We start from the raw sequence: 12959 nt of genomic DNA on the forward strand, positions 1-12959 counted from the left end.
CTTGTTTCTTAAATTCCACATATCAGTGAGATCATATGATACTTTCTCTGATTGACTTGTTTCACTTAGCATAATCCTCTCTGGTTCCATCCACGTCGTTGCAAATGACAAGATTTCTTTTTTGATGGCTGTGTAATATTCCATTGCATATATACACCACATCTTCTTTATCCATTCATCGGTCGATGGACATCTGGGCTCTTTCCATAGTTTGGCTATTGTAGACATTGCTGCTCTGAACATCAAGGTGCACGTACCCCTTTGGATCCCTACATCTGTATCTTTGGGGTAAATCCCCACTAGTGCAATTGCTGGGTCATAGGATAGCTCTATTTTCAACTTTTTGAGGAACCTCCATACTGTTTTCCAGAGTGGCTGCACCAGCTTGCATTCCCACCAACAGTGTAGGAGGGTTCCCCTTTCTCCACATCCTCACCAACATCTGTTGTTTCCTGACTTGTTAATTTTAGCCATTCTGACGGGTGTGAGGTGGTATCTCATTGAGGTTTTGATTTGGATTTCCTTGATGCCGACTGATGTTGAGCATTTTATCATGTGTCTATTGGCCATTTGTATGTCTTCTTTGGAGAAATGTCTGTTCATGTCTTCTGCCCATTTCTTGATTGGATTATTTGTTCTTTGTGTGTTAAAAATATTATTTTGGGAAGAGGTTCATAGGCTTCACCAGACTGTCACAGAGGGCCACAAGAAAAAAAAAAAAGGCCAAAAACCCATGATTTAGAATAAAAAAATAAATTTAAAATATTCTAATTTTTAAAAGCTGACAGGGGTGCCTGGGTGGCTCAGTTGGTTAAGCATCTGACTCTTGATTTTGGCTGAGGTCATGATCTCAGCGTTGTAGGATCGAGCCCCGCCTCAGGCTCCATGTGGGCTCCAGTCTCAGTAGAGTCTTCTTGAGATTCTTTCTCTCCCTCTGCCTTCCCCCCACTCTTGTGCATGCTCTATAAATAAATAAATAAATAAATAAATAAATAAATAACATGTTTTTAAAAATAAAAAATTAAAAGGCTGACAGATATTCAGAAAAATAATATATTTTTATTAATTGCCTGTCAATTTCAGTATTTTCCCAGTATACATTTTGCAATAAATATATATATTGCCCCAAAAATGTATTTTTTATTGGCTACCTCTTCATTCTTCAGATATTTACCAAAATATATGGGCCATTTGATTACTCTTGGAAAAAAAGCAAAAGATCTGTCAGTGCTGGACTCTTATCCCACTACTGGTACAAGATGGCTTTATAACATAATTTCATAAAGAGTTTTATTCATCTAAGGAGTAGATGACTTTTCCATAGACTAGCTTTTGGCTCCATTCATTTTGTACCTTGTTTCTTTTCCACCACCTACGTATTCTAATGTTGGTCACTCAAAGGTTATAGCGTATCACCTCTGACTTTTCATCTTTAAGTCACACATCACAATTCCAGGTGAATTGTGCAGTGGGTGGTAGAAGAATTTCTGGAAGTTATTCCTATGCCAGCATCCTGTATGTATGTACCCCCAAGTCAGCTTCCCTCTACTGTACTTGGATTCCAAAAATGTCTATAGGCACTCCAGTGCCACCCAACTTTAGAAGGAGACAGAAAGGAAATCAAAGTGGAAAGAGACAGCAGTCTTAACTGATTACAGATACAGTATCTTATTTTTGCAAATTTTATAAAAACAGTTGGACCTTGGGGGGCGCCTGGCTGGCTCAGTTGGTAGAGCTTGTGAATCTTGGTCTCAGTGTTGTAAGTTCAAGCCCCATGTTGGGTACAGAGATTACTTAAAATCTTTAAAAAAAAAAAACCCAACAAACAAAAACATGTGGGCCTTGGAAGGAGCCTATGCAAGAGAAGACTCCTAGATTTTCTTGACAAATCAGAAGACCTGATAATATTGGGCCCTCGTGCCCTGGGGACCACAGTCCACTGGAGCTAGGTGATAAAAACGCTTTTCAACCAGGCACATGCTCTCCATTTTGCCAGAGTCTCTCTGCAGCCTGCTCTCCTCAGACCTATGATCCATCAGTACCTGCAGCTGTCTGAATTGGCAGCCATGTCCAGCATCACACCTGAGTACGGCCTGCTTACCTCTAGCTAGAGGACAGGCCTTAATGGGGCCTCTCAAGGAAGGTTGTCCAGCCCTGACTGGGATTAGAATTGGTAGAAGAGATGAACCAAAATAATTAATCCACCAAAAACATCTGTCTTGATTCAAGTTGGAGAAGAACCCAGAATTCTCCATTACAATTGAACACAATATGCTGAGTGTTTGGAAACAGCAGTTTCATCAATGCTCTTTGGGGTGCACAGGGGGTGCAATGATATGTTTTGACTGAGGAGGATGAGGGGGCACTCTGGGAAACTGACATTGATCTGGATCTTTCAAGATGGGGGGGTTTGACCAAGTAGAGGATGGAGAAGGAAGCATTCCTGGAGATAAACAGAAGGGGATGGATGCAGGAAGGTGGAGGGTATGTGGGGGGCTGGCTGGAGTTCAGTGAGGGAGAAGCTAGAGAAGGTAGGGGCCGAGGTGGTAAAAGGCTGGGTTGAGGAAGGTGAACATTTCATGTCAGCTACAGGAAACCATCAAGGGCTAAAATGTTAATGATGTATCATTTGTTAATGTGGTAACCTACTGGGAAGGCTTACATTTTTTTTTAAATCCATATTCTTTTTTTTCTTGAGATTTTATTCATTAATTCGTCCGAGAGAGAGACCATAAGCAGGGGGAGGGGGAGAGGGAGAGGGAAAAGCAGACTCCCTGCTGAGCAGGGAGCCTGATGAGGGACTTGATCCCAGAACCCTGAGACCATGACCTGAGCCAAAGGCAGACACTCAACCAACTGAGCCACCCAGGAGTCCCAAGGCTTACATTTTTATAAAGGTCTTTTGGAGCCCCCAAAATTTGACCCAAAGGCAGTCTTTTTTTTTTTTTTTTGATTATGGAAATTTCAATAATATAATGAACCTTCCTGTACCCATTATCCAGCCTCAGGAATCATCAACTCATTGCCAATCTGGTTTCATTATTATCACCATCCACTTCTCCCTTGCTCTGTAATGTTCTCTAAAAGAGTAAGACTCAAAAAAAAAAAAAAAATCCCATAATATCATCAATGTCATAATTTTTTCTTTTATAATTTATTTCTATCAGGACCCAAATAAGGTCCATAATTTGCAATGAGCTGATCTGTTCTTTTCGTCTCTTAATCTATAGTTTGCCTCTTTCTTTTTTCTTTTGATTTATTTGTTTAAAAAGAAACCCAGTTATGTGTTCTTTAGAGTCTCCCCTCTCTACCACCACCACCACCACCAGTCAGGATTTGGGGGATGGCATCACCGTAATGGAGTTTACTCCTCTGTCCCTGGAGTGGTGGTACTTTGGTAGTTGCTTGACAAGTAGATTCAGGTTTGATCTTTTTGACAAGACCATTTCGTAGCTGGTATTGTGTCTTTCCATCAGGAGGCACTTAATGCCCGGTTGTCTCTTTTTTTGTGATCTTAGCAACTGTTGATACTCAATTCCTAGATAGGAGTGGATATTTAATGATGGAATTTCAGATCTGCAAGCAGGTCAATTGGAGGAGGGCTATTTTGGGGTACAGAGAACCAGGATATCTTGCCATCCTTGGAATAACACCTCACATCACATAAGGTAGACAAGTTCTGAGTCTGTTTTCAAATAAGGTTTTTGCAAAGGAGCTACTGTAACCACCATTAGCTTTCTTCTCTCCAAGTAATTATCTATTCCCTTTTCTCAAACACCATATACACTGGCCTTTCCCTGCTTAACAAATTATGTTCCTTAATTCAACAGATATTTACTGAGTGCCTACCCTATGCAAAGAACTGAACAGGCCCTGTGGGGGTGGGGAGCGTCCAAACTGGACCCTGCCATCAAGGACACTTAGGATTTAGTAGAGGAGACAAGCTCTAAGATCAAAAGAATGGTGTAGCTCTGTGGGCTTTCCAAGGGGGAAAAGTCACCTCTAATCGAGAAGAATAAAGAGGCCTTTGTGGAGTTAGTGCTTGAACCCAGCTAAGGTAGATGGAATGATCTGGAAAGGGCTGTTGCAGGCCATAGGATTAACCTGAAGAAAGTTTTGGAGGCAGATCTTAGAACACGTCTGAGAAAAAAAAAGTGATTCAGTTTGGCTCCAAGGTGGGTAGGAGGAATGGTAGGAAATTGAAATAGTGAGAAAAGTGGGTGTGGAGTTCAACATTGACCTATGGTACAGCCCAGCCATTCCACGCCTAGGTATTTATCCAAGAGAAATGAAACATATGTCCACTTACAGGCTAATACACAAATGTTCACAGTAGGCTTATTCACAGTAACCCCAAACTAGAAACACCAGTAGGATCCAAATGGAGCATCACACTGCAATATAAAGGAAAAAATTACTGATATCTCCACAGTGTGGATGAATCTCAGAATCATTACAATGAATGAAAGGAAAATGCAAAACGAATCTCTAGTGACAGAAGCAGTGTGAATTTGGCCCTAGAACTGGGTTCACAGAGTCACAAGGAATCTCTTTGAGGTAACAGAGACACTTTGTATCGTGATTGTGGTGGTGGTTTCAAAGGTATACACATCCATCAAAATTCATCAAATTGTACACTTGAAAAAGATACCGTTGCTTGTGTATAAAGTATACCTCAATAAAATTTGGTGTTTTAAAAAAGGTACATTTGGGACACACCGTGGAGGTTTTTGAAAGACAGGCTAAAGAGTGTTACAAGATTTTGAAAAGAAAGGGTGAAACGCTTGGATCACAATGTTCAGAATTCAAAACCAGGTCACATTCAGGCCAGGACTGCCTCAAGCAGTTACTCAACCTGTGGTCCACAGCCTGGGGCAGAAACTGAGAGTTGATAAAAGATAAACCGAGGCATATTAAAAAAATTTTGGAGTCTGTTTGAGAAGAAATGACTTGACTTGGGCACTGCCAAACCAGAAGTGGTTGGGAGCATTCCACCAACAGGAGCTCAGGGAAAGACTTTTCTGTGGGAAGGTGGAAATGAAGCAAGGAAATTATTTGATTGGCTGTAGCTTGGGTGATTACGAGCTCTGGGAAAGCCTAGGTGGCTGTTTGTGATTGTTTGGCCTTAAGGTTTTGATTTCCTAGCCTTGAGGCATTGACAGGTGGTAGGTTTCGCTTTGCTTACGTCTGCTAAGGTATTAGAGCCACTTCGGTCTACTGGCCTCATTGTTTAGTTAATTTAAAAGGATTTAGAAACTTGTAATAAATAAATAAATAAATAAATAAATAAGGATTTAGAAACTTGTAAAGGCAATTTAACAGAATAATTTTGTTTGTTGTATATAAAATATAATCTAAAAATCTAATAAACAAGAGTTTAGAACTGTAGTATGTATGTTTTGGGTTTTTTTTCCTGTGATATGTGGTTCATAATAAGAAATAGGTGTTTTTAAAAATTGGGGGGGAGTGCACCTGGCTGGCTCGGTTGGAAGAGCATGTGACTTGATCTCTTGACTCTTGTTCGAGCCCCATGTTGGGTGTAGAGATTAGTTAAATAAATAAAACTTTAAAAAAATAGATATTTTTGTCTTTATCCTGGGTTCCCAGCACTTAGCACTTTATTTTTTTTTTAAGATTTTATTTATTTATTTGAGAGAGAGAGAATGAGAGATAGAAAGCACGAGAGGGAAGAGGGTCAGAGGGAGAAGCAGACTCCCTGCTGAGCAGGGAGCCCGACGTGGGACTCGATCCCGAGACTCCAGGATCATGGCCTGAGCCAAAGGCAGCCGTTTAACCAACTGAGCCACCCAGGCGCCCAGCACTTAGCACTTTAAACCTTTAAAATTTCCTAAGCGATAAGAGCTATAAGGGCTTCTTTTGTTCCCAGCTCCTGAAATAGCTCCCAAAGATAAAAGTGAAATGTGTGTTTTTTGTATTCCTAACAAGTTCTTCTGATTTATGTTAATGGAGTGACTTTTGGAAAGTCCCACCGTAAAGGGGCTGGTTGCCAGGGGAACCAATCACATGAATAAAGGGTTGGAACTTTCAGTTCCATACCCCATGGGAAGGGCGAAGCAGTGGCGGTTGAGTTCAGTTACCAATGGTCAATGATTTAGTCAATGAGGCTAATGTAATGAAGCCTCCAGGTTCGGAGAGCTTCCGGGTTGGGAACACATCTACATGCTGGGAGGGTGACAAGCTTGGAGAGGGTATGGGAGCTCTGTACTCCCTCCCCATACCTTGCCCTATGCATCTCTTCCATCTGGCTGTTCCTGAGTCCTAGCCATTCCTGGCAAACTGGTCATCTAATAAGTCAAATGTTTTCCTGAGGTCCGTAAGCCGCTCTAGCAAATTAATCCAACTTGAGGAGGGGGTATGGGAATCTCCAATTTCTAGAAGCACAGGTAACCTGGACTTGTGACTGGCATCTGAAGTGGGGAGGTGGGTGCAGTCCGGTAGGACTGATTCCTTCACCTGTGGAATCTGATGCTGTCACCAGGTAGAGAGTGTCAGAATCGAGTTAAATTGTAGGACACACGGCTGGTGTGACAGAATTGCTTGGTGATTGGAAAAACCTGCACACATCTGGTGACTAGACGTGTCAGAAGTGAAGAGTATATAAAGCGACACACAGGAGTGTTTTTCCTTTAGATTTCCTAGTTCACTTTTCAAAAGTTGCCAGTCCACAACAGATTGAAATTTAAAGTAAATCATCCATTTACTACAGATAGTTTGGGCAGAACTGCACCAGAGTCAGAACAATACCGAGGCAAGATTTTTCTCTGACAGTTTCGGTCGGTTAGATTATCGGAAAAAAGAGAGCAGACACGCGCACTAATTAAAAGTTGGCTATTAAGAAACTCGTGGTTTGCCCAGGCATGGGGTTGCGGACAGTGTGAGCAGCCACGGTAAGGCGGATTTAAAGTGGCGATTTAATAACAGCACTATTTGTTCCAGACTTCTAGAGCGCTCCCAGAACCTTGTACCATATTCAGATTTAAATCCAGGCTGCGGGTGCCTGGGTGGCTCAGTTGGTTAAGCGACTGCCTTCGGCTCAGGTCATGATCCTGGAGTCCCGGGATCGAGTCCCGCATCGGGCTCCCTGCTCAGCAGGGAGTCTGCTTCTCCCTCTGACCCTCCCCCCTCTCATGTGCTCGCTCTCTCAAATAAATAAATAAAATCTTAAAAAAAATAAATAAATCCAGGATGCTATTAAATAAATGAAGAACAAAATAATGGGGGGAGGGGCAAGGGGAAATGGAAGATTTCTTCTTACGCTAACCTTCTATAACCTGGGAGCTTATAGCTACTTTCCCATTTTTAAATGAAGTTACTGATACATAAGGGAAATGTTACAAAGAATTCTAAGAAAGAAAAGGAAAAGTCTAATATTACCAGACACTGCAGGGAAATGTCACTGTGTGATAACTCCCATATGGGGTGGGTGACAGATTTGGGCTTCGTGCCTAACAACGTACCATGCTGTTACAGAATAACACACAGCCTCCTTCTGGGCCTCCCCGCCTAACACAGCGGTATACAGCCCTACTGTGACAGGGCGGACACGTCAAGAAATAGGAATAGAGACATATTCTGAGGGCAAAAAGGCTATCAGTAAAAACAAACCGAAAATGGTCTTTTAAATGTAGGGAGCAGGTTACCTACTTGGGGAATCATGATTATTCCTCAGGTCTCCAGTTTGCCAGGGCCCAGGCTCACTACTCCATGGTGGGCAGCCAAGCAAACTCTTAAGATTGGGACTCAGGTTAAATGAAACAAATTATATAAAAATGTCTTTCAATCTATAAAACATGGTACAAATATGAGGGAAGTATTCTGATTTTCCCTAACCGGAGAAGCTTCTGTGTGCGCTTTTTCTATGATGACTCTCCCCAGTGTTCCTTGCAGACCCTCAACATACAGCCACATGCTAAGAAGGTGGGCTCTTCACCTTCAAGTCATGAAATAGAAGCAGAGAGGAGCTGACATGAGCTGCAGTCATGCCTTGGCCTCCTCACCTTGTACATGAACTGGCCCCCTTGGTGGCAGCAATAGCTGTGTGGTGCCCAGCTTACACTGAACATCACCCTCGAGAAGCAGGCCCCAGAGACCCAACATCTAACAGGAAATCCAGAAAGTAAGGCCTGAGAAGATGGAAGGAAAACACCTAAGTGTGTGTATGTGTATATACACATTTCAAGAAAATTTCCAAGAAACGAAAACCATGTTTCCAAGTTGAAATGACTCACCAAGTGTCTCACAGGAAATGTTTAAAGACATAATACCAAAGAACAGCATTATGAACTATTAGAACATCAGGAGCAAAGAAGATTCTAAAAACTTCCAGAAAGGAAAAAAAACAAAACAAAACCATGTCACCATGAAAGAACTGACAATTAGAATAGCAAACTTCTCAATAGCAACAGTGGAAGCTAGAAGAGAGTGGGTTTTTGGACAATGTCTAAATTTGACAAATAATTATTCCTAACCTAGAAGTCCATACTTAGCCAAATTATCAATCATGTGCAAAAGGAGAATAAGGATATTTTATACAAGCAAAATCTCAAAAAAAATTTAACTTCTCAGTAAGCTATGAGAGAGCTGCTTCACCAAGACGGAAAGGACATTTGGGATTTAGGTAAGTGGTGAAGGGGAATTCCAGACTGAGTGGGGGAGAAGCTCCATTTGACCAGAGGGCAGCAAGATGGTGAAGGCCTCCATGAGGAAGCTCTTTAAGAAAATAGAAAGTTAGTCCAATAGATTCCTGGAACACTTCAAGTTTTTTAAAAAAATTTACATTTTGCAATGTTGTAATTTATAATAAGACATATATATTTAGTCTTTGTCCCTATTTCTGGCGGAGATCCTAAAACCTTTGGGATTTCCTGTGATAAGAGCAATAAAAGGTGTCTTTTGCTTTGAGGTGACTTTTGGAAAGCCTCAAAGGATGGAGGCTGATTGCCAGCGGAGCCAAAGGTGTGACGAAAGGGTTGGAACTTTCAGTCTTACTCCACTCCTTTCTGGAGGGGAGAGCTGGAGATTGAGTCCAACCAGTCACCAATGGCCAATGATTTAATCAAGCACGCCTAGGAATTGAAGTCTCTGTAAAAATTCAAAAGGATAGCGTTCAGAGAGCTTCTAGGTTGGGAACACATCTACATGCTGGGAGGTTGACAAGCTTCGAGAGGGTATGGGAGCTCTGTACTCTCTCCCCATACCTTGCCCTCTGCATCTCTTCCATCTGGCTGTTCCTGAGTCCTAGCTGTTCATGGTAAACTGGTCATTTAATAAGTAAAATTTTTTCCTGAGGTCCATGAGCCGCTCTAGGAAATTAATCCAACTTGAGGAGGGGGTGCGGGAATCTCCAATTTCTAGAAGCACAGGTAACCTGGACTTATGATTGGCACCTAAGTGGGGAGGAGGGGGCAGTCCAGTAGGACTGATTCCTTCACCTGTAGAATCTGATGCTGTCTCCAGATAAGTGTCAGAACTGAGTTAAATTGTAGAACCACCAGCTGCTTCGTGTGGGGGAAACTTCCACACATTGGAATTAGGAGAATTGTTATAATTTCTAGAGTTTAGGGAATGAATTAATGATGAGTACCTAGAAAACTAAGCAGTAGGGAATGAATTAACTCCAGCAAAATGTAAAACAAATAAAAATTAGAAATTGTACTATATGGCTTAATTTGGAAAAAATACACAGACATACCATAATTATTAAACTTAAATTGGGAGATAACCGTATGGGAGGATGAGGACAGAGAAGCGACAGGGCTCAGGGGAGAGGAGATGGGAGTTACCAGTGCCAAGAAAGCATGATCTTCATCTTCCATAGAGAAAGTCAGAAGGTAATTTTTTTTAAAGATTTTTATTTATTTATTGAGAGAGAGAGAGAGCATGAGAGGGAAGGAGGTCAGAGGGAGAGGCAGACTCCCTGCTGAGCAGGGGGCCCGATGCGGGACTCGATCCCGGGGCTCCAGGATCATGACCTGAGCCGAAGGCAGTCGCTTAACCAACTGAGCCACCCGGGCGCCCCAGAAGGTAATTTTTAAACTCTGAAACTGAAAAAAACAAGAAATAATAGTTGAAGCAAGTTATTTAGAAATAAACATTAAAAAAGAAAAAGAAACAGCAAATATGCAGAATGTGTCTTGGGAGAGTAAAAATAGCCTGGCAGGAATGAGGTGGGGCAAGGGACTGATGTTCTCGCTGTGATCACTAAATGCATCAGTTTAGACTAGGATATTAAGTATTTTTTAAAAGAAGCATATCCAGGTCAAGCTCAGCAGCGTGTGTAGGATCTCCCACCATTCCTTTAATCCTGTGACCAACACACCTTGGTGCTGAGTGCCAGGCACCATTCTGAACATTCAGGATACAGCACTGAGCCTCAAAGCCGAGCTCTTTTGGAGCTTGCGTGGAGTGGAGACACGATAAGGCAGTAAGCAAGTAAAATCATAGTATGTTATATGTTGAGAAGTGCCATGGAGGAAAAAAGCAAAGAGGGTGGGGTGGGGGGGGAGTGTAGGTTTCAATGGCATGGTCAGAAAAGGCCTCTCTGATTTTGACCAGATGGCCTTTGAGCAGACTTGGTTGTCAGAGCGAGCCACGTGGCTACATGGGAAAAGCATCTGGGCTGAGAAAACAGCCAGGGCAAAGGCTGTGAAGCGGAAGCCTGCGTGGTTAGGGTGGCCAGGTTAAATGCAGGTGTAGGAAGGGGCCTCAGATGCAGGCAACCCCAGGGATTAGAAAATATTCTCCAAACCACCATAGGCTAGTGATAGGGGAAGCTAAACGGTAGTTGGGAGTTTTGCACAACTCTCACAGCCCCATAAACCAGAGGGTTCAGTAACTGCCTTAGAAAAGGAAGCTTCCACATTGCTCTTGGGAATGCTAAAATCAGCTGCTCTCACATTCACACCCAGCCCTCCTCCTTTGTCTGTAGAAGAGTGGAACAGTTTGCACATTACTTAACCAGTTTCAAAAGCTTCGTCACTTTTGCTTTTAATAGATGCCAGCAGGTGGTATTTACTGTCCTGCCGGTTGATGGCAGTCACCAAGTGACACCCCGCCCGTCCTCCACTTGACAAAATCCATCAGTGTGGATTGCCATCACGTTGATTCAACAGAGTACGCTTCAGAAGGGTGGAATGCTAGGAAAGTGATGGGGAGAAACACTGATTGCAGGCCACTGAAGGGTTTCCTTAGCTTCCAATTTTATACTTGCCATCTGTTGATACGCATTATTTCACCTCAAGGCAGTCAAAAGAGGTGCTCATGTTTTAAACTTCATGCATAGTAATCCTCGTTTCACTTGCCAATCCCCCACCCCCAAGGTTGACTATTAGATTGGCTATTTGACTTACAGGACAAATTGGCAGTTCCCGAGGGAGACTTAATGTACCTGAGAAAATGGAAATTACATGTATAGCTGTTTTGAATACTTGTCCTCAAAGTACTAACTTTCTCTGTGATTTTATCAGCTCTCTACCACTCTGGGTGGAGTGATTTTATTTTCCTATGCTCTAGGTGAGGCCATGTGCAAGTAGCATTTGAGAATAAACTAGAACTTATCTGCTGTTTTTACATATGAAGAAAATCACCAAGTACAAGACTAGATTTCTAGCGTTAAACTGTTACAAACTCAGGACTGAGAGTCTAGTAGTTCTACGGTACTAATGGTACTGCACTCTTGGTTAGTCAGTTGTGGTCTGTGTCCTCCCCCCACCCCAGAGGACCCCTCTAGTTAGTCACCTGATGTCTGAATTCTCATTTTTCACCTCAAACTGTGATGCATTCATGCAAAAGCACTCCATTGCCCCATCTCCATGCTTCCTGCTTTACCACTAGCTCAGTACTATGTATATATGAACAAAGGGAGATGTCAAGTGTATCCTGGAGGGGGTGGAGGAGAGGCGTCAGTAATTGAAGGGAACCTCATTGAACAGTTACTTTGGTAAGAATTTTCCCCTAGGCTCATGGTTGACATTTTTCTACTGAATTGTATGGACTCCTGTTAAAACATCCACTTGAGGTTTGCATAGCCCAGTGTACGGGAGGAATCCTGTATGCCAGTCTCCAGGCTGTAATAGGAAACCATGTGTAATAGTACAAATCCATTATCTATAAGCTCTCAGAAAGTATGCTAGAATGTTCCAGTAGTTAAAAAACATGCCCCCACAATAGTAAAAAAATCTGCTTTGGACTGCCAACAAGCATTATAATCAGACATACCATTGCTACACTAAGGGATGGATTTGGAGGAATTCAGTGGGATAAATATAAACTACCATCATTATGGTTCTTAACTTTATCTGCAAACTCCCCCACAGTAGTAACTCTGCACATAACTTTCCACTCCCCACTTTAATAGCCTACTGTTGACCAGAAGCTTTACAGACAGCATATTAACACATATTTTATGTTATACACCAGTCTTGCTTTCTTCTCCTACTATTCACACACTTGTCAAGTTCGCCTACTTAGTCCTCATCTTGACTAACCCTGAAACACTGTCCACTTGACTTCCAGACCACTCCTATGATTTTCCTATCTCAGGGACAGTTCCTCTGAATCACTTTGCCAGGTCATCATGCTGCCCATATCTCAAGCTCCAAGTTGGAGGGCTGAGTCTATCCTTTCTAGGTGATCTCACCCACTGTTTTGGCTTCAAATGTCATGCACTGGGATTTTCCCAGTAGCTCTTTAAATCTTTAGACCTCTCCTCCCAAGTAAAATACTCAACTGGGTACAGTTCATTAGGTCAGGTCATGTCACCCTTCTGCTCAAAACCCTCCTATGGCCTTCCTGCATGACTTGGTTTCCTCTTTTCCTGGATACTCTTCTATGCCTTAACCCTTTCTCTTGTCATCGTGGGTCCAGCAAACCGGCCACCTTGTCTCTAGAACATGTCAACACACTCCACTTCAGACTCTGTATTTGCTTTTCTTTGCCTG

The sequence above is a fragment of the Zalophus californianus genome, chromosome 3 (genome assembly GCF_009762305.2).
Source record: "Zalophus californianus isolate mZalCal1 chromosome 3, mZalCal1.pri.v2, whole genome shotgun sequence".
Classification (NCBI taxonomy): domain Eukaryota; kingdom Metazoa; phylum Chordata; class Mammalia; order Carnivora; family Otariidae; genus Zalophus; species Zalophus californianus.